The sequence below is a fragment of the Anopheles arabiensis genome, chromosome 2 (assembly GCF_016920715.1).
Source record: "Anopheles arabiensis isolate DONGOLA chromosome 2, AaraD3, whole genome shotgun sequence".
Lineage (NCBI taxonomy): Eukaryota > Metazoa > Arthropoda > Insecta > Diptera > Culicidae > Anopheles > Anopheles arabiensis.
The window spans coordinates 42,577,454-42,605,001 of NC_053517.1; the positions used below are offsets into that span (position 1 = coordinate 42,577,454).

General features: G+C 46.3%; 1 protein-coding gene across 11 annotated transcripts in view; it reads right to left on the reverse strand.

Moving 5' to 3' along the window:
* LOC120896613 (protein winged eye-like) overlaps positions 1-27,548 on the reverse strand; it is a 305,930-nt gene that overhangs the window by 67,661 nt on the left and 210,721 nt on the right. For 2 of the 11 annotated variants that reach the window (XM_040300865.1, XM_040300863.1), the window contains one exon: positions 8,115-8,166. The exons of the other annotated variants lie outside the window; for them this stretch is intronic. The gene's annotated coding sequence lies outside the window, so the exon portion shown is untranslated. The remainder of the gene's footprint in view (positions 1-8,114; positions 8,167-27,548) is intronic. 11 annotated transcript variants of the gene reach the window in all.

The window sequence follows — 27,548 nt, forward strand, 5'->3', positions numbered from 1 at the left end:
ACGAGGCGAACGAGGGCAACACACACAAAGACGATATGATTCTGAGGACTTTTTTCGGGCTGCGCATACATTTGCGCGATGACTGTGAGGGGCCCGTTGCTACCGAAAGCTATTCTGCTAAGCAACGACCACTTAAAGTAATGTGGAAAGCAATCGAAGGAACGAGCTGATAAGTGTCACATCGCATGGCGTACGAAGGGCGCACGGAAAGCAAAGGGAGGGGGAAGTATATTCACATAAAAATTACATCGCAGATGGACGAGAAAAATAACATTTACTAAATTAAATGTGAACTGTATGGTGCGTCGATGGTGGAGAGTACACGGTTTAACAATCACGCGAGCCATCAAAATCATTATTTTGATTATTTACACAAGTTTTGGACATGATTGTATATGCTTCTGATTGAATCGATTTCAAGCTGAGTCGAGTTCGCTTTTCAATAAAACCAAATGAAATAAGGATAATGGAAAGCGACGCACAAGCAGTCTTCCCTACTTGTCTGCCGTTGACGCTTGTAAAGGAAAAGTGTTCCTTCAAACGGAAGCTCATACACCGCAGTTCCTTCTTTTCTGGAGATATTTTCTCCCTCCTTACATATGCACCCCCTGTGGCGATGCTGCATCTGACACATGCTTCTTTGGCCGAGTCATCAAAAAATATTAATGAAACCTTCGTCCATAATCAATCGATAAAGAAGACGTTCCCGGGGCAAATCACAGGCAATGAGAAACGGAGGCAAAAAAGGAAGGACCTGCTGCCAACCGCAACCAACAGCACAATTATAGAAACAATTGAAATGAAAGAAAGTGAACAATAAGGCATATTACGCAAAAAAAAAGTCGCAAGAAACAAAACCACCATCATTATCTTGAACCTTCGTCCGCAAAATGTATGCTCAAGCTGAAACGTTGGTTTTGTCGGTTAACCAACCTATTCTGACGCTCGTTATCCACCTTCTCATGCAGAGCTGTGCACTTCCTTGGTACGCTTTCGAGCCAAAGGCCAAATAAATCTTTGCGATAGGCTGGGAAAGGGAAGCAAATTGATTGCAAAACAGCTGGATGCGACAACGACAATTGTGTCCCAAGACTGCCCCCCACCCTCGACCACCATCACCACCAGCCAATGAAAATGACATAATTCGATCATTAACGTACAAGCCAGAAGTTACAGCTGTCGGAAGAAAGCTGCATGCCTGAGGAACGGGTTGATAGAAAAGTGAGTCATAATTCAAAATCAGATTCATATTTTCTTTGGATAGGACGGGATAGAATTAGACTGACAGTCGATCGATCAATATTGGTTCTAATTTTCACCAAAGTTTGCACAACTTTACATGGTACACAGAAACAGAAACAGCTTGTTAGAAACAGCAATAGATAAGCGCGTGTGCAGCAATTCCCACGATCAATCATTATTTGTTTTAGTCCTACAGCGTCTGTGTCTGTGTGTGTAGGCCTGTCTCCGGCATTTCCATTCTCGCTACCGGCAAAGGGTTCGAGCCCAAGTCCACTGGACAAGCAGAGTTTCTTTCTTATTAAAGGCCTCCTGTTTTTAATCACCGACCGCAAAGAAACACAGGCAGAAAGTCAAACAAACTGTTGCGAGCAATTTCCTGCCCAGTAACCGGCAGTTCGCACCGAAGGGTGAAGAAGCACGATGGGAGGTTTCCTCGGCTTACGTTTGCAACGTTTGCTCTTCTTCCCAAGCACAACAAAGGGGGTTGCCACCATTCGGGGTCTGTTGTGGCGAACGGAGGTCACCCCGTATAGGCGGCACCACAACCCTTTTTCTGCTGCATTTCTGAGGTTAGGGATTATAGTGGAAATTCAAAGAAAAGTGCCACCCACTCACGCATGCCTGCTGACAGGAAAAGCCCCGTCTCGGTACCGTCTACACACACACACACACGCCCACATTTAAGTAACGCGACAGGGCACGAGGACAAGACACAGGTTTAATTGGAGCTCGAGTAGAAGAAAAAAAAAACAGAACAGAAACTCGTTCTTTTCCCCGCGTTCGTCAGTCAGCCAAGTGGAAATTGTTTAGCCCCGAGCGAAACATGCCCCCTTGCGCCTCCGCCGTGTTCGCTTTCGCTCGCTCAGCCGACCACGGTCAAGTAGAAAGGTAAGATAAGCTCATCAACGTCGTGGGTGTGCGGCGAGCCTGTCTGTTGCAATGTTTGCGAATTATCTGCAATCATCATCTACGGTACGGTGCAGCACCACCGAGCGAAAGCAATAGCAACAAAAGCACACAAACACACACATACATAGGTACAAAACACAAACACACTAAAACAAAGCATCGCCCCGGGATGCGCACGGTGCGCGATGCAATCTGTGGTTTCGCTTCACTTTTGAAGCCAAAGAACCGGAGGGGGGGGGCAGCGGACGGAGATTTCAGCCTCTGCCTTATGCTGCCATCTCGCCAAGCGCACTAAAGCTTCCAAACAATGGATGCATTTTTTATTGTTTGCCCTACGCGACACGACAGGAGATTAAAAGGTATCAACGCAAAGATGGGGTAGTGTTTGGAGCTGCTGAATAATGCTGGACACTTGGAGGTTGATTTTTGATAACCTCATCTCGCGGGGGCGAAACAAAGGGAACAGCAGCAGCACTGTTAATTGTTCCATGGTTCAGCCGATATACTTTGGAGTTATTATAGTAGTATTAAGCTAGTAGTATTAAACTCAACATGACCGGGGTGCAGCTACACTTTACACAGCATTGAACGGTCCGTGGATGAAGCAGAAGTTCCACATAAATTAAGAAACTTCAGCTGGAACTCGTGTACCATCGGGGGCAGAGGCCCGATGTGCCAGCTAATTTAATTAGTAAATTACAGCTCCATGTTCATGCTACATGTACTCACACATGTATAGACCAGCAGTGCAACTAGTCGTCATTGCTATCTCGGCGAACCTCAAGTCTAATTTCAAGACCGACGGTGATATTTGCGGTTTGGGACCAATATGCTACCCGTGTACGCCCAGTAGCGAAGCTAATGTCTTTACGTCGGCATAGTGTACTATAAAAAAAAAAACAAAAATCTTACCTAAAGCATGCCCCGTTGCCTCAGCACGGGAGGACACAGCCATTGACTGCAGAAAATCGTGACTAACCCTCATTTCCCAGTTTTCCACTCCCTAGAACGAATCATCCACCCTTCTCCTTCCACCGGACAGCTGATGGTTTTGCGGCGGAAGGTGGGCGAGAGTAGGGACCATTAAACTCGTTCTCCTATCCGAGGGCCGCCGCCGCCGTTATCTGTTTTCTTTTTGTTTTTTTTTGCATAATGGTTAGCACTGAAATTTATGTTTGCTTTCTTTTCCAGTGGGTGCACAATTTTTGTACGCTGTAGTAGTAGTGTAGGAACGGGTTTAGCTGAAAGTAGCATAGAACGAGCGAGGGAGAAGGAAAGATACACGGCGAGCGAAAAACAAAACCAGCACACAACCCATGCGCCGCTTGTATTTCAAACCCGAACGGACAATGCGAACCGTTGTGCCGAAGCGCTGCGGTGCCCTTTCTCTCCTCTTGCTCATTGTTGTTATATGCTGAACCACACAGCACTCCACCACCGGGGCCGCACCTCCGTGACCGCAGCGAATGAAATGCAAATTCCAAATCCCACCTTCACCGGGAGGGACGGCGCACAGATCTCTACAGATGGTAATTTCCCGACCAAAGGTACCGATGGCCCGATGCTGAGGGGTGTGGCAAATGGTCGAAGCTTCTAAAAGTTCAGCTTCAACTTTGACCACAAAAACCCATGGCCCTTGGGGGCTTTGCAGTAAAAAAAACACTCACACACACACACTTTGAAAAAAAAGAGCAGAAAATTCCAGTTAGGGAAATTTGCCAAGGTGCAGCACTAGCTAGGCAGTTTGCCAATAGCATGGTTGAAACGTGTTGAGCGTTTTGGCACGGGTATGTTTTATCTCTTTAGTTTTCACCGTCCCGAGATAAGTCATTATTCAGATCATAATCATACGGCCATTAGTGTAGATAGCATAATTGAACCTTGACATTTCAATAAATCAAACGATAACGATAAAACACGTCCAATAAAGCTCGATTGGCAAAGGCATTACAAAACCAGGCTAATTGGTTGAGTTTTCGCTGTAACTGTCCATGAATACATGGCACATTTTTGTTTCAAAATAAGCTGCTAAATACATACACAATCGTACCTTACAGCGGCAGTAAAAGGGTATAATAATCATCATCAGCAGCAGCAACATGCACTTCCAACATAGTTGCGCTTCCATACGTAGCAGGCAACGGCAATATCGAACGTTTTCCAATAGAACATGCAATGTGCAAAGCACAGCTCGAGTGCGCTTGACGTGCTTCTCCGGCATATTTATTCATTAGTTAGTTTGCTGATTCGATCGCGTAAAAAATGTGCATTTCTAAGGACGGACGGGGGGGAATTAATTAGCATCAAAGTAGTGCACGTTTACTGCGCATTTGGATGTAAGGGAGTCGTGGGGCAATGTGATGACGATACAGATTTTTGCGCTTTTACGCAAGTAAGGTACGAAGCCACGGAGCTTTCCATAAAATGTCACACACTGTTTTCGAATTCATTCTCTGTTTGCTCCGTTTTCCCATTTGTAAATTTCGCTCCATTTGCTTCTGGTAACAGTAATACTGATGTCAAAACAATCAATTAGCATCAGCGTAATGAATAAAGCACTCACTGTCAGAAAGCATAATGTATGTGTGTTACGGGAGAATAAAAGCTTTCCATTGGTATGTAAAACTTTAATTCAAACATACCTTTTTTCTCTTTACATCAATCTACGTGAAGGCAAAATTACCAACACATGTGTCGACAAAGAGTGTGCTTTAACTATAGCGCATGTTTTGTCCTTCACTAGCAGTTTAAACATTTAATGCCTTAATTCCATACAGAAAAGGAACAAAAGCGATGGTAAACAATCACATTTACTAATATGCTGCATCAAACAAACAAGAAAAAGGACATCCCTTGGTTAGGCCCTTTACATGTTACGGTGGCAATTACGATGCCTCAGAAGCGCCAACTGTACGGCACATAAGATGAGTTTCAATGCTGTTCGGTAAAGAGAGCACACATTGTCAAAAACTCATCGAACACACATACACACACACCCTCTGTCCTATTCCCTGCGCATCAAAAAGCAATAACATCGTAAGAGCGCGCCCGCATATGGCTGTGCCCCATCAGCGGATGCCTCTATCTTCACTTTTATGCGAGGAAATTGCTTCTTTTGCCACCGTACGAAATACGTGCCCCACTTCCCGGCCAATAATCGAACCCACCGAAAGATCAATGCAGTGGCAATTGTGCGTCAGCAGAAAATTGAACGCAACCGCAAAACATGCACGGGGCGAACATGTCCGACGGATGCTTGTCATGCTGCGGCCATAACCGTCGGCAGCGTTCTATTCACCCAAAAACTACTTCCGCACCATTCCGGCTACGAGAGCGTTCTGCACACTGGGTGCTGAATGAATGGGTTTGAAGCACAGTGTCGTCTTTGCCTGGCGAGGGGAAAACACGCTCAAGTGCGAGAGTCCTTGCAAATGTCCTTAGTTTTTCCGAACACACCATCGTTTTGTCTCCTCTAGCCTGTCACCCGCTTTGCTAATGCTAAACAGTTTCGCTCCCTTTATCACCCGGCGGGTAGCATAATGTGCCAACATAATGGCATGCTGATGATGACGGGCTATCGCTCGACGCTTCCTGTCTGTCGAGTTTTTTTTTTGTTCGTTGCTTTACTGCTCGTGCTTGGTGCCTTACAAGTGCCCTCCACGGAGTAATCAGTCCCCTGCGCGTTGCGGCTTCCGTCCTCTAAGTAAACCACCAAGAAGACGTCTGGTGCCGAATGCTCACTGGCCTGCAAAACTCTACAAGAATGTATACACGCGTTGTCGACGTCATATTTAGCAAACCCATGCAGTGCAAGCAGCAGCAGCTTTTGTGCTTACCACTTGTTATGCTTTCACTGCCATTTAAAGCATCACTTTTTTGGGGGGTTTTCATCGACCCAACCGAAAACCAGCTCACACACACAACACATTACCAGCATTTTGATGTTGTTATGGTGCTGACCGCTTATAAATGCATCTTTCCTAAATTGCATCTGCTGCTGCTGCTGCTGCTAAACGGGAACAGAAGCGTCCGTCTTGGCAGGAGTGTTATGATAGAGCATGATGTAGAAGGCTTCCACGCACGCTATACTCAAATCATGGCCACAGCAACAAGAAAAAATAACAACGTCCACACACAGCCTTTTGAGCTCGAAAACAACGCTACGTTCATGTGAACCAACAAGTTTAAAGCTGTTTGTCAGAGGAAAGAAAGCACGCTACTGGATGCTCTTGCGACATGTCAGTCGAATCGGCAAACATATCCGTAGCGTTGACGAAACAAATCGGGTTGGTAAACAACATGATTCCTGTGCAGAAAACGGTATTTTTGAAAAAAAAATCATCTATTTGAAGTGAAAACAAACATTGAATTTGTTTATAACGGAACTATCAAAGCAGACAGACATAATTCCCATATCATTTTTTGAAGTCAAACTACCGAAAAGTTCTGAATTTACTAGTAATTCATATCAAAAATAAGGATTTATTATATAGAAGGTGCAATGGTTTCAATACATAATGTTTTTGGAAGTATCTAAAAGTTGCACAAATTTCCATCATATGTCCCTACTATTGAATCAGTAAAATAACAGGCCTGAAAGGCTAAAGGCAAAAATCAAACGTAAACACATAAATAGACCAACCGGTTTTGACAGTCGCCCGCACCATTCACCCGTGTGGGTTTTTTTTGTTTGTTTGCATTGTTTTGTTTCCACGTTTCGTTATCTTTTTCCACCCATCGTTCGTCACTGTCTTTCAAGTTTGTTCCCCATTTTCATCATTTGCAGTGCACGTGGCCAACAGCTCTGACCGGTTGGATGGAATTGAAATATGAATTATTTATTTACGCCTGGCAAAAAGCCAGCCGTCGTTCACCAACTGGCAGCAGCAGCAGCAACCATTCGCGCAAAATGCAGCAGCCCCAACATAGACGAACGCGTGCCTGTACTGTGCCCAATCTGCTGCGAGCAAATACACACGCGTATGGCTTCTGAAGGCTTGTTTTTGTATCCTCGGCAAAATGGAAACTTGCGCATGTGTTGGGCAACATACAAAAAAAAAACATAAATAAAAGGGCCGAGCTGCATCTCGGTGCAATTGCTTTCTACCCATATGGTTTAAAGCTTTCACGCCAAATCAAGTAAATCTATCGATTCGGGTGTTCGCTTTAGTGTTTCCAAGCTCAGCTTCATATATAGTGAGCGTTTTATGTATGCATATGTTTTTTCCACCTCCTGAGGATTCTGATTTGCAGTGCGCGCCTCACATTTGCCACGTGACGCATTGTCAATTGTTGCTGTTGCATGCTGATGCTTCCAATTGCACGGCAAATGTATTTCCCCGGTGACTAAATAATCCTTGTTTTCCTGGACAGAGCAATCGTGAACGTATTGTATTCGTATTGACTATTGCAGAATGGCAGGGGAAGTGCTGCTTTGGTAGAAACTATGGACAAACAAAAGGTGCTGTTAAATATGTTTTAAAGCATTTCTCGTTTCAATTACAAGTCACCTTTCACACAATAGTTGGAAAAAGGCATCTACAACACGGGTTATGTAATTATTTTTATTTTTCGATGGAACACTGTAACAAAATGGTTATAATTACCCTTTAGCACTGTAACAAAAAGGTTATAATTACACATTTAATTGCTAAAAATGTTGTTCTTAATTGTAAAAGAAGAGAAAATATAACAATTATGAGTGCATAAGCTAACTGCTGTAGAACAGCCTGCAAATAAAGTTGTGTTTTTATAAATAGCATTAAAGTGGCCTTAACTTAGTGTAACCAAACTACGTATTAATATAAAGTGTTGAGTAAGAAGATTAGTTCACAACCTTTTACGACAGAGTGCCACCATCCTTAACCCGACAGAAAAAAAAACCAACCAAAAACTACCGAATCCGACCGAAAGACCCCAAGAAGCAAGGAGGAAAGGAGCGAAACGTAAAATAAAATGCTTACCAGCATTTACATAGCTAGAACACAAGGATTGATCCGCGAACGCGCGAAAGATCTGTGGAAAACATGTGGAAAAAATTAAGGGAAGTTAAAACAAAACACAAAACGAACACGGACAGCATACAAGCGTGTGAGGAACTTTCAATCGAGAAACAAACAGAAACCCATGAAATTATCAAACAACAGAAACAAAAATTGCAAAATCATCAACCTTTTTCGAGGAAACTTCGGATCTGGCATACACGCTTACTTTATGTAGTGAAAAACTATACACTTTACAGGCACACACACACATACATACATGCCCTTATCAACGATTTACACGCCATGAAACCCTGTAATTTGTATCCACTTGTCAGCGTCAAAGGTGAATTTGTCCCCAAATTATATCCCTTATTTATACTGCCCTCTTTGTTTCTTCACTGAACGGCCTGTGCAAGTGTGGAAAAAAGCGAAAAAGCGTTGTGTCATCTACCAGCAGGTACACACACACACATTCTGAAAATTGTTCATTCATGCAAAGGGTACAACAAAACGCTTCCAGACCAAATTTGATGTCTCATCAGACGCCGAGAACGAAAGAACGTCACCAGTTTGCTACATGCCAACCAACAAGACACAGGCCGTCGAAGAAAATGTGGTTGCTTTTTTCATCAATTTGCTGTTCGGCTTGACTACCACCAGGCAATAAGCCTTTCTCCCATGAATTGACTGCGAGAAAACAACGGCAAGCTGGCGGTGGCTGACGAGCTCACTTGATAATGGTGTTGGAAGTTTTAATAGACCGAGCAGAATAGCGGAACGCCAAACTTATTTGATGGTTCATCATTAGGCGATTTATCATCGGCATATCATGCGAATTACGAAACACACCCTTCACCCTTCCTCCCTTGGGTTAGAGGGATCCAGACATTCTGATAAAGGTACCAACGAAAAGACTAAAGCAAAAAAAAGGATACAACACACCACCGCCACTCTTTTGAGTACACACCGCCCCCAACCCCCAATCCACTTAATCCATATATTTACCGTGCTGCCAATTGCAAGACAAACACGACGCGGCAGCTCTGGTCGAGATAAGTCCCAACACGACAGTGAGAAAGAGAGAGAGAGAGAGAGTGTTTGTGTAACAAAAAACAATGTGTAAATGGGAATGGAAATTATTTTCCCGACCCTTACCCGACTGTTCCTTTGCACTTTCGATATTTCCTGCGGATGCGGAGCGCGCGCGCGAGCGCCACATTTGCAGTGGAGCATGGCGAGTGTGATAACACTTTACAACCCGACCCGGCAGCATCAACACAATTCGCTCGCAATCAACACAATCGACATCAAAAACAAATAAAATTGAGATCGAAAAAGTTTCCGGTCCACAACGGATGACAGTGCTAGGTATTGGTGTGTTTGTATGTGTGTGTGTGTGGCGGGTGGTTCCGATTGAACCAGTGCAACCCATTCCCACTGTAAAACAGTGAAACGTAAGAAGAAGACTTGCAGCAAAAAAACCCGTTCCGTTTGGCTGTGTTCCGATTTTTCGCTTCTTCTTCCGTTATCATCGAGCCCGGATATCCTGACGAGTGTCCTGCTGTTGGCGGTACGGTTTCGATTGCTGTCACGAATCGGACGACCCTGCTGTTGCTTCTACTGAATGTTGTGTGTGTATGTGTGTGTTTGAGAGCGTGATCAAACAACAGGTGTCATCGTGGAAGAGTTCGGCAAATAATACAACAATACGCAGGGGTTGGCGACGGCTGATGAAAAATTCAACCGATGAACCATTCTCGCCGGATATGGAGACCGGAACGAACAACCGTCCGAATAAAAGGGGGAACAACTTCAAACGGTTTGATGTGTTTGTGATAATTTTCCTATGCATCTCGTCTGACGACTTCCTGGACCGCTCTTGCTGGAGCGAGCAAGGTTCATCGATCAATTTATAACAAAAATTTGTATTTTTGTCCTTCGTCAAAAGCGAAACTACTGCTATGCCAGAGAAGACGAACCAGAATGAACAAAATTGGTCCCAGGAAATAGAGAGCATGACATGACATAAATGAGGACAGAATCACTGTATCCCTATGTACGTTTGTGTGAGTGTGTGTGTGTGTGTGTGTGCCTGTGTGTCCCAGTAACGAGGGTAAGGGGGATTTTGTTCCTGTTGTTTTATTGCTTACGACAGAAGTTGAATCCACCGTATGATAAGATCGACCCTTCAGCATTTTCCATATGGCCAGGCGCTTATAACGAGTGCCAGACTGCTTGCCTGTGGATGAACCGCAGGATGCACCAAGCAAAGGAAGCAAACAAACAAAAGCACAAAAAAAAGACTACCCAAGAAAACAAACAAGCGAAAAGGGATAAAACCAACCACATATCGTTGGTTCATATTTGTGAAAATATTTGTACGAACTCGTGGAATATAATGATCTGAAAAGTATCACAAATTAATGGCTGTCAGTGCCAGCAGTGGCTGAAACATACATACACACATACACAACCATGGGCAGTGTTATCCTCAGCCCAGCAGGATCGGGGAGCAATAGGACGAACATACGAGGGCGTGTTGTTCTAGGTTTCTGCAGAAAGCGTTTGCGAATGGGGAGGACGCGAGGATGGATGCGGATGAGGATGTACAAACATTTGCCCATATTTATGGTCCCTGGCACGCTCGACTTGCTCGCCTAATAAGGGAACGGAGCCATAATGCTCTGGAAAAAGCAAAAACCTTGATCAGGACATGGACGGTTGAAAAAAAAAGCATTCTACCCGTCACGTTGCGTTGGGATTACTGAGTAGGCGACCAGTATGGTTCATGTTATCTTCTCCCGATACTGCTTTGCCTACCGGTACTGAAGGCCCGGGAAGGATGTAAGGTTCAATCTCACCGCCCGAGATGGCACACTACTATCCATAAAGAACGAGATTATGTTCGCCATGATCGTGTGCCTCGCAAGCCGGAATGAGCAGGCCGACCTCGTTCGGTAATGATGGCAGGACAGACCACGGTAACTGCTACAAATGGCCTATTACTGCGGGGGCTTGCGACTTTATCCGATGCTCTGGCTTACCCGGCTGAATCGTTCTAAGTGCATCCCCAGCAGCCAACCGACGGCTAGTTTTCCACGTGAGGAAAAAAAACAAAGAGAAGCCGACGTACGGTACACGGTAGTGGGACAAATTGATTCCGTAACAGTTTGGCTGCTTTTTTGTTTGCTCTATCCACGTGAAATCAAACGGAAAATACCGAGCGTAATTTGAGCCAAGCTTCTGTGCCAAAGTGCAACAGCTAAGTAAACGAAAAAAACGCTCGGGTAGTTACGGTCAAAATTAGACCGATTGGTCTGGATTGATCGCGGGATCACAAGGAAGTAAAAACGGAGCAAATTTGCTTCCGAACTTCTCCCGTTCCGGGCCCAAGATAAGTCTTGCCTCGCGCGAAACGATAGACCGGGAGTTTGGAGCCAGCCAGAAGCTAAGCGTAGCGCGCTAACCTTTTGGAGAACGATGATGCCCCTGCCTTTTGGCACGGTTGTAGTGGTTGTTTTTTGTTTGTTTGTGATATTTTCCCTAAAGCTCGAACCACGATAGAGCTGTCGAGGGGAATGAGATAATTCATCCACGTCACGGCCAGCTTCCGAGACGGCGAGTTGACGTTAGAGTTTTTCTACCACGCTTGCGACCATACCCCCAAAAGGTTCCCATCCATCCGTGGTACTACAGCAGGGGATGGCTAGCGCGATTGCTCATACCCACCGCCGCCCCCCATGGCTCCAGGTTCTGCTTGTGTGCTTGTGTCACACACAGTTTTGCAGCATACCTTCAACGAATCGACGCCCCGATGCGGATGAAATCAATTTTCCACGACATTCGACGCCCTTCCTTCTCTAATGAAAGCGAACGCTCGCAGCGAGTGCTGCAGGAAGAAAGGTCATATCGTACGCCCTTTTTCACGATGTTTGACTTTTATGACAAATTCGCCAACTCCCACTGGGATGAATAATTGGATAAAGGGAAGAAAAAAGTTACACCCCGGAAGAAGGATGATGGGCAAGACTTCGGCTGCATATCTTTTCCAAATTTGGCGCTCTCACAGATAGAGAGAAACGGCTGGCATTTGAATTTTTATGGCTTAAAAGAAAGCTTAATGAAAGGGTAATTTTCACGAGAAAAATGTAAAGCAAGCAGTTGTGGTTCATTAGTTACAACATAAGTGTTTCATATTAGAAAATTCATACTCATCACAAGCCATGACATATTTATTCTATTTGATTTAATTATAATTGTTTTTTCACACCATCGTAAGAATCGTCACATTTAATTGATAAATTTAATAACCTTTTCTCAACTGTCGATCGTTTGCTCGCTAACGAATCTGCTCCAGAAACGTTCTTTCGCCAAAATATATGTTTTATGCCTGTTACGAAAAGTTCCTTTGCGGATGATTTTATACACCACGCAGAGAAAGAACGATGATATAAATCAAGCCAGCAGCATTTTTTAAAGTATTTAAATTGAACCACATTCTCCGTTTGCAATTTTATATATACTATAACGAAGGGGGCAACAACAAGCTGTTCTCGACAGCGCTTAAAATGATAAAACGAAAGAACTAGCAAAAGCAGTGAGTGATGAAAATTGGCAAAAAGAACGAAACGCCAAAGTATACTGGCAAACTACTTCAATGGGGAAGCTGCTGTTGTGTTCTCCAAAGATAGAATAACAAAAAATTGTAACACACTGCACAGGCACGAGTGGACACGAGCTAAAGAAAGATAAAAAAAACCCTGAACCGATGGTCATCAGCGAATGGCTTCTGTCGCAGCCAAGCAGTAACCAGCTTTTTTCCAATTATCAAAATTGTACCAATAGTCTCCCCCCCTGCGTATCCTTCCGCCTGCCTCTTCCCCAGCATTACACTGCTGTCTCTTTTGGGTGCGTTATTTTATCGGATCCTTTTTTATTCTGTATTTTGTATTACCCATGGGACCAGCGAGCGAGAGAGGGGTAGCGGGAGGGCCCATGTGGGCACGTGCGAGTCCCCCGGAGTGGAATGGGAGGTTCGCGGATCACGATTCCAATCGACATCCTCACCCGGTGCAATACCGGGGCAAACAGCAACGCGGTGTTTATCCATTTCAACATAATGGGAATGGAGGAAAAAAAGGAGCGCAAAAAGCATAAATCCAATAATATTTGTGAGAACCGCACAGCGCACTGCGCGGGATTGAATGAAAAGGAATTACGATAAAAGTCAACTGCAGTTTTCGGGGCAATAGCATCACGATGGGGCACACAACATGGAAACACACAAATAGTTTTACTTTGCTTATCCATTTCCAATTTTCCAAAGGTTAATTATCAAAAGTACAGAAACATGCCTGCATCCTTAGTTTTGTACCTTCGAGTTGCACGAATGACAATGAAAGAGACAGAAACAAATGCTACCGAGGCACGGGGGCAAGCCAAGGAAATGACAGGAGGAATGATATTATTTTCCAATTACTAGAGCTCTGAGCCGCGAGCGCTTGTTTTGTCGCAACCGCGTCATACTGCGTCACAGCAATTAAAGCTCGCCGTCCTAAACGGAGTGGAGTTACGCAGCGAGCTGGAATCGTCCCGGATGGTCCGGAGGCAAACGACGACGGCAAAGGCAAAAAGGCAGTGGTGAGATTAAAGGATTTATCCGTAAGGATGAGGGGCCATAGTTTCGCGATATAGACAAACGGAACTGTGTCGCCGTCGAAGCTTCCGAGCTCCCAAAAATGGCTTCCATCAGTAGCGCGAGGAGGGCGCGTCGCGTTCAAAATTAATGGTCCGGAAAAGAAATTTAATCGCACAACTTTCTGATTTAATTATACACACACACACACAACCCTTCGTGTCTCATTCCGATGCTCTGCCGTGTGTGCGCCGTTAGGCCGGAATCGTACAACACCGATGCTGGAAATCCGACGGCCATATGTCCTGGGTGTTTGTACACTGGATGCCAATTGCTCTCCGGCGGGAGGACGCACGTATGTACGTACGAGTGTGTATGTGTGAAACATAAATCCACACCAGTCACAGGCCATCATGCCATCGTCACCGACAACCGACAGGGCTGCTGTCCGCTTCCGGTGACGTTTTGTTATGCATTTCTAGTTCCTTCCGACGCATCCTTTCGCCCAATGGCGTCGAACATGCATTGAAATCCGGAACCTGGCTCGGCCCGGATGCTCTGGGCGGGTGGGAATTCGAAGGGTGGAAGGATTAAGTGCCTACGCCTTTAAAAGGGCTCTCCATCTTCCCATCTACTTGCTGCTGGCTCTTCTCCTGACGACTAAACATTAAAGATCTCTACGCTGTGCGCATGTGCGTCATCAAGCGGCACCTTACAAAAAAAGCAATGCAGATACCAAAAAAATATCATCGCATGATCAGCAGGGCACGATGAAACGGCGTAAAAGTTTACGAAACTCAAATTAACTGTAAATCATCGGACAAAACGGCGGTGGAAGCTGGGCACACCTACACATTCACAAGCACACACACACACTCATAAAATCATGCTAACTTCATGATTGGGTGAATAATTTTTCACTCGTCTGTCGTCTCGTTGATAAGAAATGTTCGCTGTTCTTGTCCCACCCCTTCGCTTCCCTTTCTAAGCGTGGAGAAAATTTCAGTCCAGCAAAATGGAAAAAATATACAGCAAAATGCGTCTCACAACTGAAAACAAAGAAAAAAACTTCCACCCAACATGACAGCACACACAGAAAAAAGAAAAGCATGCCAACTGGTTCGCACACATACCAAGAAACGATAAAATACGGTGCAAACTTTTTCAAGTGCGTAATTCGAGCATAGTTAGGTACGTTAGGAAATTGCATTGGCCGCATGAAATATGGTTCGCGTGAAAAAACTGCTAAGAACCTGCCCGCCTTTTCCTCCGGCTTCCGACTTGACCGTCCAGCTTTTCAATCACGCACATAAGTATGAGTGGGTATGGTGGAACGAGAGCCATCAGGACGACGACGACGACAGGCGCATTCGAGCAACATTGCTCGCCCGTTCTTCGTTCTTTGCTCGTTCACTGTTTGGCTTCATACGCTAACGTCTTGGTAACACTTTTCACTAATTACATCTTTAGAGAGCATGGGGCCCCTCCTTGCTTGATGCATATGGCTTAGCGGGATGCTTTTATGCTATTCGAAAGCCGAAAAAGGGCAGACGGCATACTGAAGGCATAATCGTTCCCAGCACTCTCTTTCCGCACCATATGGAGCGCATTAAAAGGAACAGATGAGGGGTTGAAAGGGCGTATGATGTGGCATGCTGTTATGATGATATGCACACTTGTTTGAACACTGTCTTTGATGCCTTGCATAGTTAGGCAGATGTAAAAGGTTCTACGAAAGAAATCGGATTGTAAACACACCATTTTGAGAATATCACACGCCTCAAACACACGGACACGATTTTACAGCAAAACTCTGTTAATTTTAAACTCAAACTTTTGTCGCTAGACGCTACCCGTAACACTCTAATTCAATAGAAATATCGCCGAAAAACAAGAAAAGAACAAACAAACATTCAAACAGCACTATTCTACAGTGAAAAAAAAGGTACACACAGATATAACCCATCTTTGCCATAATATGCAAACAGTGAACCGTTCCGGGGGCTTTCCTCACGCTTCGGGTCATTATAACAACATCGTGCTTGGCAAATAAACAAGATACAGCAGCTCCAGGGAAAGCAACAAGTTCACGTGTTGGCTGCTGCTGCCGTTGCAGCAACTGGTCCGCAGCGCGCGCGATTCTCCTCGGTCAGCATAATAACTGCCGAAGACAAACGTCATCAGCCGGAGAGAAGCCGGAGAGGCACGCCCCACACCCCACACCACCATCATTCGTGCTCGGCAGGGTGGAAGCTGACTCCAATAAAAAAAGGAACGGAATAAGTAAAACACAGTGTCAGAAAACAATCGTCCAACACACACACAGAGTTTCTCTACAAATTCGACCCACACTGCCAACACCCGTCCGCACCCTCCCGGATACAGGGGGGGAGTAACAAAGACATGTTGAAACTAACACCTGTCAAAACGGATCTGTTTTTCTCGGAAAACACATTTGAAAAACGACCTAAACAAGCAAAATGACACACGTTCCACTCCGGGTAGATGTCTATAACTGTACAAATTCGTCCACACACCAATTGTAAGGACCAACTTAATGATAGACAACACACAAAAAAACACAAACTCACTATAGAATGAAACTAGAGCTTGAGTTTGCTATTCACGGGTCCAGTGGATGTACTCTATCCCCTCTCCCATCGTACTGCTCCTTTCAGATGGAAACTAATTGAAGCATAATGTCGATAGAGCGCGCCCGCCTTTGCATGCTGTACTCCCAGAGATATGCGAGATAGAATTGAGACATTCCAAGACATTGATGAGGTGTGTGTGAGAGAGTGTGTGCTTCGAACTGGAACGATCTCAGTTGTCAAAGTTTTTGCCCAATGGCTTGGCAGCATCGTGCAGCAGCATACGATATGACTTTTTAGACTCGGACGTCTATCAAACGTGGCGGCGGACAAGCGTGCTGATGGAATCAGATTTCAAATTTAGTGCACAGCGCGTTCTATGCGTAATGGCGTACGCTTTCTTGCCAGGCTCAATGGCAGGCAGGCAGTGGTTGTGGCACCGAGCGTCAGATGATCTTGGAAGCCTTTGCCGGCAGTAACCGTTGAGGGGTGCCCCCGTTTCTTGGGCCTGTTGAGCGATGGGTTATTTTTTGAAGCCATAAAATCTATGCCCATCCACGCCGGTCCTTCCGCCGCTGAGTACTTGGCCCCCAGTGTCTGCAATCGGCTTGATATCTAATCAACATGATTAATGCCCGTCACTCGATCCGTGCGGCGGGGAGCGGTTGGGGTCAAGCCGGTAGAGATAGTGGCGCTGTAAATATTGTTGCTGTCTGACGCCATAAATATGCTACAATGGTTCCTTGGCCGCTGGCACGGTAACGGGGGGCGTGGGACAGCGCGTGGCGAAGAACCCTTACCGATGAGCATCAAATAAATACATCCGAGTTTTAAAAGTACTTAAGTAACACAGTTACCACCTCAACACAGCCCCGCAATTCGGATGGATTCTGCTGCACAGAACGAAGACCCTGAGCAGCAAAAATGCGCTGTTCTCTAGGACCATTCCTCGACTTGGCCGTACCTAGCAGACGGACACACATACTCGCACCACTATTCTAAGGGAAGCAACGCGCCGGCGGTGGCGCCAACCTTCAACTCGGGCAGCGGAGCGGCGCTACGGACCGGTCCCGAATGCAGGCCCGTCCGCGAGTGCGAAAATAGCCAAAGGTCTTCACTCACCCGTGCTGTGCCCGGCAACAAAGCCCCGGCGCTTTGCCCGGGCCATTCCATTTGGTGCGCACTTGCTGGCTGAGTGAATTATGATGATGGGGCCGGCCGTGGCGGCAGTTTTATACGGCCCAGGGGGAGCTATCTGCACTGTACGTGCTCTCGAGCATTGCGTTTCGTGCTGCGTGTACTTGGGTGGGAGCAGAACTTGGGAAAGGTCTTCCCAGCGTTCCATTGTCGCGTCTTCGTCGCGCCCCAACCGGACGCGAAGGGTGCAGCAGTGAAGATTGCAGATTTTTTTTTCGGTAATTTATATTCTGGGCTTTGAGATGTTTAGACATTGCCGGACGGAAAGGGAGGCTGTAGAGTGCAAACCTCTCTTTTTCGCTCTCCCTTATAATGGAACGGGATAATGATGATGAGAAGGGCGACAATGATGGCGTCAATTCATCGTTACACCTCATTGGACGGGGAAGCGCCTGACGGGGAAGTAGTACCGGGCAGTGTCAACGAGCGCTACAGCGTTAGACTGGACGGTGAATTTAGTTTTAATGCTTTGCGTACTTTGATCGTAAATTTTCGCTAGCTTTACATGCCTCCGCCTCTGGAGCACTGACTGGATCAAGGTCCCCCGACGGGAACTAGAAAACTAGCACAGCGTAAACGGTGGCAGGATGGAAGACAACCAGCTAGAAACCGAAAGAGCTAGATTTATGAGAATCAAATGTGGTAATAAATTGTTCTAACCCATTATAATTCAATGCAATTGCCGCCAACCGGTGAGAGTGACTGTATGGCAAATAATGCACATTTATCGCAGGAAAATTGATCTCGACTGCTCTATCTATTAACGTAAGGGGGGAGTATTCATTTTCCTACACACTGATGCTGCCTTTTGAGCCCGCATTGAGGTTTTGCCTGTGCTAATCTCTAGGGGCGCAAATGGAGTTGAATTAATAGTGCAGCAGAACGATTTCAATCGTCCCCAGGACACATGCCAACGCGGCGCAAATGATGTATTTCGGAAAACGATTGAGCAGCAAAATGGACTCATGCGTCATCCTTACATCAATTTATAGATGTACTGCAATTGTTATCAAACAGCAACATATTGCTTTGTGTGCACACAGAGCTTCTCACTCGAGCTCTAATCACCCTCAGCGGCACACAGCCGCTCACAACAGTTCATCTCGGGCATGGGTCTGCGAAGAAAATCTTCACCCCTGACACAACCGCACCGCATACAACAACGCAAGAAGCACACAGGCACGAAATCGAAACTGTCAAATTTCGGTGATTTATTGCAATTCGCCTGTTGAATTCGGACGCTCGCTGACCATTGCTCTGACCCGATCGGATGATGCTCACCCCATCCGTGGCTCCTACCACTGCTCTCCCGCTTGCAGTGCGCTCCACCGCCACCACCGTTTTAGAGCCGTGATAAAAAAGTATACGACTTTCATTAAATTGATGACCGAACAAACATGCAAGCAACAGAGCAGACCATCGGTGGACCGGAGCCGGTGATACCCCCGACGGGAAAAGATACTGAACGCCGATAATGCCTTCCAGTATCAGGAGGCAGGCAAACGGTAGAACGGCATCGAGCAACACACGCCCCGTGGCCATCTCGCAGACGGATGAAACGGTTCGGGGCCAAGAGTGACAAAACAAAAACCGGATTTCCAAATCGACGTTCGATGGAATGCGTGTTTTATGCCGGGTCATCTAGCAGGGCCGGGCAAAAGAGCAAACACGCTAGAAGGCTTGCCTTTGGGAGGTTAAGATTCCTTCTTAGGCGGGTATGGTACTTCGCGGAACCTTCTGGGAGTCTTTTCTTTCGGTATTTTCAAGTAGCAGTAGACCAAACGAGTCGAATTCACTGGCGTTTCTAAAATTATTTCTATTAAAAATCCTTCAAAATATCTGACGTACGTTACTTATCTTACAAGCACACAGACGCTCTAAATTTACTGATTTTCGGTCTGCAAAAAACTCCCCAAAAAATCCTTAAAGCTAACACAGCCGACATTGCGTAATAGCTTTAAAACCGCACCAAGCGCTGGAAGCATTTTTCTGATGTTATTTTTTGATAGGAGCTCACGTCAAAAAAAGGTTCAAAGCATAGTTGCCATTTCCCCCTAAACCCCCACCTCTAAACCTATCACGGCTAATCGCATACAAAAATCCCACCGGATGCGAGACGCTCCAAGGCTCATTTCCTTTCCGGCCAGCTGAATCTCCTGCCCTGCCCGCGGCACGCACCCTAATGATGTACGCGTGCACCTCCCCTCCCCGCAACGGGCACGGCGCGGCGATAACGAGCGGTCGGGTTTTTAAGCGACCAACGCATTTCCAAAGTGATTGATTAGCCCGATAGTGGCGCGACCCAAATGACGGGTACGCACGCGAGACAGAGAGAGAGAGAGAGAGAGAGAGGACGATGGGCGGGCGTACAGGAACTCGGCGGTTTGGGGGCTTAAAAGGCTCGTTGACTAAATAATTTCATTACACACCCGCGCGATCCGGGGGCAAATTGCCCGTCGTCCCACAATCCGAGCAACATAATATACACATTTTCCGTTGGGTTCCGCCGGGCGTATGCAAACACACGCACGCAGCGGTACTGCTGCTGTGTTTTCACATCGCCGAAAAATCAATCACCATCATTCGATGGCAAACTGTCACTACGGGGATGTGCTGTCAGTTTGCTTAACTGACAGAAAGGCAGCCGCCCCTTCCTCACGCCCCGTCACTTCCGTTCGGTCGGCCAGCATTGCATTTCCGCTGCGGTGTGCGGTACGTCATTATCGTCCACTTTGCCGCAAAGGTCTGCGGGCGTCGTGGGGGAGGGACGAGGGTGGCAGCAAAAGCACATCCCGGCTGGAGTCTAAAACTCTCACTTCCTCTCCCTTGGCACCCACTTTCCGGAAGAATCCCAAGCAATGAATAAAATTTAGCCGAAGAGCCTCAGCATCACGACGCAGCGCACAGCTTCGCGCACCATAAAATGATAATGATAAATCAATTAATATAAATTGTTCGCACCCCTTCCCTGGTAGCGCCAGCGCATCATCCTCAGCAGCACCGGCAGCAGCGGCCCCCTGCAATTGGATGCTGTATGGTGTGTCCCGAGCGAGAAAGGGACAATATATCGCACGGTACTGTTCTTGCGCCATATCACACATAACCCCTTTTCGAGTGGTTGGCAAACCAAAACACCGACAAATATATCTGCACAATCCAGCACACACACACACACATACACACACGGGCACTTTACACTCCATAAACATCATTGTTCCCGGGCGCCTCGCACGCAACATGATGATGGGATGTTGGTGTGGCGTATTTTTCACGCATCTAATAACATTTGCGAAAAATAGCACGTGTTATAAACATGGTTAAGCTTTCAGCGGCAGTCGCCACGATTCATCGCAATTCGATTGATCTCAAGCGCGGCGGGCAGGCTATATCTTGGCCGCGTCTGGTTTGCGCCTACGGAAGCCGCCCGACGGTTGTTGCGCGTTGTGTAAAAAAAATATAGATTTATTTCGTGTCATCTTGAAGTTGTGCTGGGGGACCTGCGATATCCTTTATCCTTTGCAACGGGTGCACACACATACACATTCATACACAGCGCCAGCCAGCCCAGTACATGCGATACGACGGATGCTCCATCCCACTTGATATGCGTTTCCCATCGTTCGGCTTCTAACGACGTCTAATGGAAAACCGGCGGCAAGCGCCTGCCGATAATACAGCGTCATCAATTTTCCTTTGTTTTATTCTTCGCGCGTCTCGCCTATCTCGCCCAGCTCCGGCCACACCATAGGCCACCACACCACCAGCAGCGTAAGGGAGTGTGGGGTGTGGTGCCCAGTAGTGAGCTTGGGGACGAAGAATTATCGTCATTATGAGGCAGCAAAGATTCATTCGGCTATCTCGTGAGCAGTTTCGGGGATGATAAAAGCCGGAAATTTATGCACTCCCCGTAATCGTCAGTGCAACATAAACGGACCCCACCCCAAACCTAGAGCTTATACGCACTCCTCGCGCCACACAGCCAGACAACTCCAGTGGGTAAGTGAATGGGTAGGAGTTTTTTTTATTATTTTTTTTTCGGGAGCGTAACTGGTGGAGAAGGAACAGTAAGTCAGACACACTCACACGCACACCGAAAGAGGACATCAAACCTTAAAACAAACGATCGAAAAACATTCAACGCAAGACGTGCGCCACCCGAAAAGAGGTGATGGTGTTGTTTCCCTAGTTATAGGAGACACCCTAGCTGCTCGGTTGCCTCGGTGAAGAAAGCATGCATCACGTTCTGGAACTGAATATTCATCTCACGAATTTGCCTCGACCCGCAAAAAAAAATTGAAACCAGGCGAGAGAGTAAGACGATATTTTGATGTATAAAAAGACGATGATGACGACGGGTTGCTGCTTTCTTTTACGAATTAAAGAACAATTCAAGCACCTACGACGAGTGAGTGGCCAGGATCAGATAACATGGGGAGCCACATGGGGAGTGTGAGAAATGCTTGAGCGCATTTTTCGAATAGAGCGTGGTTTTGAATGGAGTAAGCCCAAGGAGGGCGAGGGAAAACACGATTAATGTAGTCGACGAGTAGAGATAAACCAGGGCGCATTGGTAAAAGTAGCAGCACGGCGCAAAGCACAACTCTTGTGACTGATGGATGATGTCTAGGCTAGAGCCTTACTTAATAGCTAATCAATATGTAAAACAATATACATATGGAGTCGAGCGAGCGTGCGTGTGGAACGTGTTTTCGGTGTCGATAGGACGCTATCAACATATGGCTTATTTACATGGGATAGACATTAACAAGCTTTACCTAGAACTAGAAGAAAGGACATTCCCAAAAACTCATCAATAAATGACAATCGATGTTTTTATTTCTACATTCTATTCTATCTTTCGTTTCGGTTGCACCGCGGTGATCGTGACATTTTCCCAGGCCCGTAACTGTACGCTTAATGCAACGCAATTTTCAGCAAATTCAGCAACACCACACTCCACATCTTATTGCCATCACAAACGGAACTCCCTGTTTCTCTCTACCATACAGCGTTACGGAAAAGACCCTCGCGTTTACTTCTCCCCGGGCTTGTCACGCTGGTCACATTTTACCCGTCCACCGCGGCGGGTACCGGCAATTTCACCCTACCGAAACGAGGGCGCACGCTCAGTGCGCTAGGGCCTGAATGATTTATAGCGTGCAATTAATCATATTTATTTTATCTTTATCTGCTTAAATAGATCGATCCTGTGCGATCCACGATATGCGCCGTCCGGGGGCCAGTGTGCGTTACACTTCTCCACCAATGGCAAAAATGGTTGAACCCATCGGCGACGGAAACGAAAATTGTGCTATTTGTTGCATAAATCCCTGGCGGGGCAGTTGTTTTTGGTTCTTCTTTTTTTGAGAAACACATAAAATGCTCATTAGAATTTAAACAGACAGATTAAGCATACTCCAGTAAAGTCATCCGTTAGCGTCCAGTTCTCCAAAATATATTATCGGAAAGCGTCCAGCGTTCAATTTAAAACTGGCAAAGCCATACAGCCGTGGTACGAAAAGCCATTATGAAGCGAGCCTTATAAGTATTAATCAATAATATCGACAAGCTAGGCAGTGCTTCCCTGGGGTTCAAGGACGGCAGCGGCAGCAGAGCAGTTGGCGAGAGTTGGCGTTGGCGATTCTGGATGAGATGGGCTTTTATGTTCTCAATACATCACGGAGCATGATTGATGTATGGGGCCTTATAACTCGCGCGGAAGAGCCGTGAGCGTGACAAGGACAGGCGTACGGAAGAACTTCGAACCCGATCGGGCTGCTCAGATAGCCATACGCAAATCATTAAGGATCCACTGCCCAAAACCTGAAGAGCGTCTATCATAAATCTTGCACAAGTATGCAGCCAAGATGAATTTGAATACGGTAACCATGAGGGTATGAGTGAGATAAACTTATAATATTTCATATTAGAACTTTTTTTAATGAGCTCAATAAGTTGCGCCAGTTTTCCAGCCTTTAGCCAGTTCTTAATATTCGGATAAGCTTGTATTTTGAAAAGAATAAAATACGTTACATGTACCATATGCCGTTTCACTTTTCAAGGCCAAATAGTCTGAACAGAGATGTTATAAATTTGTTGAAGCCCAGCAAACAACTTGGAAGAAGCAGGGGTCCTGAACTTTCAAAAAATCCTCGCTCATCCTAAAGCTTTGCTTGTCCCTCACACAGCCGTCGAGACATGAGATGCGTGTATTTGCTCTACTTTTTTTTACCTTGGTGCAATAAAATACACGGACCCGGCTATGAAATTTATCTCGAACCTTGGGTATATATATATATATTGACTCGGCACGATTGCGTTCCATCTTAAGGCATACCGGAGGCTTAAAACGCCATTGCACGAGCTCTGCGATACACCACAACCACATCTTCTTCAACCTTCTTTTGCTCGTGGGTTCGTTACTTTGGGGTCCTAAATTTTTCGCTTTTATGGTCCTTAATCAGCACCTAGCTGAAATGAGCCGAGTGTGTTCAAAAGCCCAAGACCTAATGACTTGTGTCCGTCCTATCTCGCTGTGTTCGAGTTTTACGACGCTTTAAATCGAAGGCAAACCTAGCGAGAGGACGAACACAGCGTGTTCACTATGTTCCTTCGAACTCGTGGTTCACACACAAACAACAGCGAAGGGAGTATAGTAGCGCTGTGTGAGAGATAGCGCGCGAAGAAGAAAGTTTCTGCCGTCTACAACACGGCCAAGCAAGATGAAGCATCTCAAATCCTGATTCCGGGCCAGAAAGCCGAGAGTAGGGTCGCAGACCGGTTCGATAGGAAAACCACTCGCCGCTCTAGCTGCCAGCGTGCGCGTCGCACTCAGAGGACGGCTTAATTAATTCATCAAAACAACAACTTGATTTTATGCAACTAACCTCGGGGCACGCTGCTCCGAACGAAAAACGACAAAGCCGACCTTGTCCCATGTCAACCCCGGGTTGCGAGCGTTTTCAACACACGGATGATAGTGATAATCACCGCACCGCACGGTGGCTAAAAGATGACGGACTTACTCATGCAAGTTTTGAGAAAAAAAAAAACAAAGATAGAAAACTTTTGAAAAGCTGGCCCCACATCAACCTACCCACTCCTACCGATGGTGAAACTTGAGCGAGGCTACAGACCATAGCTGTCACGAGCTGTCCTCCAGTGCTTCAAAAGATGAGTGACCATAATGCAAGGGATAGAGCGCCAGGCTCTCGTTGCCCACTCTCAAACCTTTCTGGATAGGTAATACGGGTATTAGTTGAGGTTTGCTGACAATCTTCGTTCTGGTAGTGACAGCCACCGTGACATGTCGTGTAGCAGCACCAGCAGCAGCAACGACAGGATGAAAACATTATTATTAACGGAAGGGTGGAGTGGAAGGGAGGGGGGGGAGTGAAAAAGAGACCTGGTATCCTTGCTTCACTCCCTTTGCCCTGGGTGGCCGGCCAAAACCAACTGCGGTAACTCTTGCCTAAGCCGATTAAGCGTTGGGAAATAAATTCGTCAAGAATGGCATTAGCTCTGGTGCTGGTGCTGCAACGTGCACCCGGTTAGGCTCTCGGTCAAGTGCTCGAAAACTTTCCATGTCCAAGTGCCGGTGCTCCTACAGAGCCAACAATCCGACCAACCGTCACCAACTCCTCTCGCTGACCATAAATCCCTTTCTTACAAAGTGTTTTAAATGTAACTACGAATCGGACCCCGAAAGCCACCGAAGGCCAAAACGGGCACAAGAGCACACTCTGTTTGGGGGGAAATAAGTTTTGCGCTGGTAATTTCTCTAGGAATTGTGTGGCGATGCTTACGTTCAATGATTTCTTTTACTCTTTATGGGGTGGATTTCTTTTAAAACTTTTCCACCAAAAAAAGGGGAGCAAAATTAAAAATGTTTCTGCGATCTTTCGCCGACAACTTTTGTGACTAAATAGCGTCAAACAGACATACAAAATGGCATTTACTAACCGCATACCTATGCCCGCTTTTCCATTGTGGAGCGCTGTCTCTAGCTACATCATCCTTCAAACACGCTGGGGGGGAATGGTTCGCGACCAAAAGTAGAAGACACCCAGCAGCATCAGCAGCAGCAGCAACAACTCGATCCGCTACTAGCATCGTTCCAAGGCAGCACGCGGGCTTTCGTGGAAGTAAAGGAGGAGAAGACAACAAGAAAAAAAAACAGCAAACCTTCATCTCCCCATTTCCACCCTTTGGCCATGTGCTCGCGATGCTGTGTCTCAGGCAAACACGCGCCCCGGGAAAGAGTTTAAGCGCCCCGGCAAGAGACGGAACGCATCGGTCTTCGCGTGGATGGAGAGCGAGCGAGAAAAGGAGAAGAACACCAAGACAGGAGGAGGTTGAAGAAGAAAAAAAAATCATCCGAATAAGAAGAGAACGAAATCAACATTACGACGATGGATGCACAGCATAAGCAACCCTCTCTCTCCTCCCTCCGTTCTACATCCCTATAAAAAAAAAAAACAACAGTACCAGCAGCAGAAAACAGGTTCCGAAAGGGGTTACCCTTCTTGTCGAGCGAGCAAAGAAGCGACGCGAAAGGAACGGGCGGCCAACGGTGGACCGTGGGTGGGGAGGGTAGTACACGGGTTACCCCCAACCGGTGGTGCCGGGTATCCCATGCGGGAGGCAATAAAAAGTTAACCTCTCGAAATTCGAGCCACGGTTGCCTAGCAATTTTATTTTGTTATGTTTTTTTTATGTATACGCATTTCGTCGTCCACTCTCGCGTCGGTCCTGCTAGCTGCTGCTGCCTTCTCGCGTGTGCTGAGTCGGGCGGTTTCCGCGCGGCCGAACCAACAACAACGGCGTAGCGCTGCCTCGGTGTGAATTCCGAAGGAACGAATGACTCGACATAGTTTTTTTTTGTTGTTGTTGCTGCTTGCCCTAACGCTGCTGCTTCTCATTTTCCCTTCCCTTTGGAGTAGAGCCCGGCTTCCCATACAGCCGGGGCCAGCCAGCAAGATAAGTTGATTTTGTAATACTGATTATGGTTTTATGGCGGAGAGTGATGCTTAAATCGCTATTAGATTGCATTGAAGTGATCGAACCTCCCGGGAAAGCGGGGGGATTTGATGGTGACTTAGCAAGCGAGGCAAGGCGTATGTGTGTGTGTGAGGGAGGGGAGTGACGGACAGCAAGGGAAGTGATTGAAGCGAAAAGCAGGCACATCAATTACGGTCGTAGAATATTCAATGCGTCCAAAGAACAGAAATAAACATAAATTCTTCCAAGCCATTATCAGTAGGCACTCACACAAACATGTGAATAGTTGGGCTTGCGGGGGGAGGGAGGAAAATTCAAGCAGTTGCATTATTCATTCGAAGGCCCGAGAGCTCGGCAATAGATTCTTATCCGCTTCGGACAGCCGACACGATGACACGGGGAGCCGCGCGTACTGTTTCGCTTCATAAAACAGTTCTTTCGACTTTCGACGACGAGTCGTCAAAATACAAAAGCTTCAATCTCTAGCCTTCCTCTCGAACTCTCTCAAACACACACACACACACTCCACTAATGAAAAATCTTGATTTGCGGAAACCCGGTAGACTAAACAAAAGCTTCTTAAGTTTATAGCGGGTCATTATTTTATTTTGTCTTTTCTATCCTTGCCAAGGCGAAAACCGCACACACCATCGCGCGCCATATTTTAACGCTAAATGTCAAAAACAAAACAAGTTTCTCTAATGTCTATAAAAATTCCAACACGCAACGCAACACACTCAGTGCTTCCACGAAATCTACCACACATGCACGCAGTGTAAAACGAACATTTTACATTTGGCGCTGTTGTTGTGTGTGTGTGTGTTTCGGCTTTGGGGACGTGTTTCGGTGGTTAGAGAAACGCGAGAAGCAAACAATTTGCGCGCATCAGCAGCGATAGTGCAAGTTAAATTTGCTTACGCACACTCACACACACACATATACACTCTTTTATCGATTATCAATGATTACACGATTCCACAGTGTCCATTC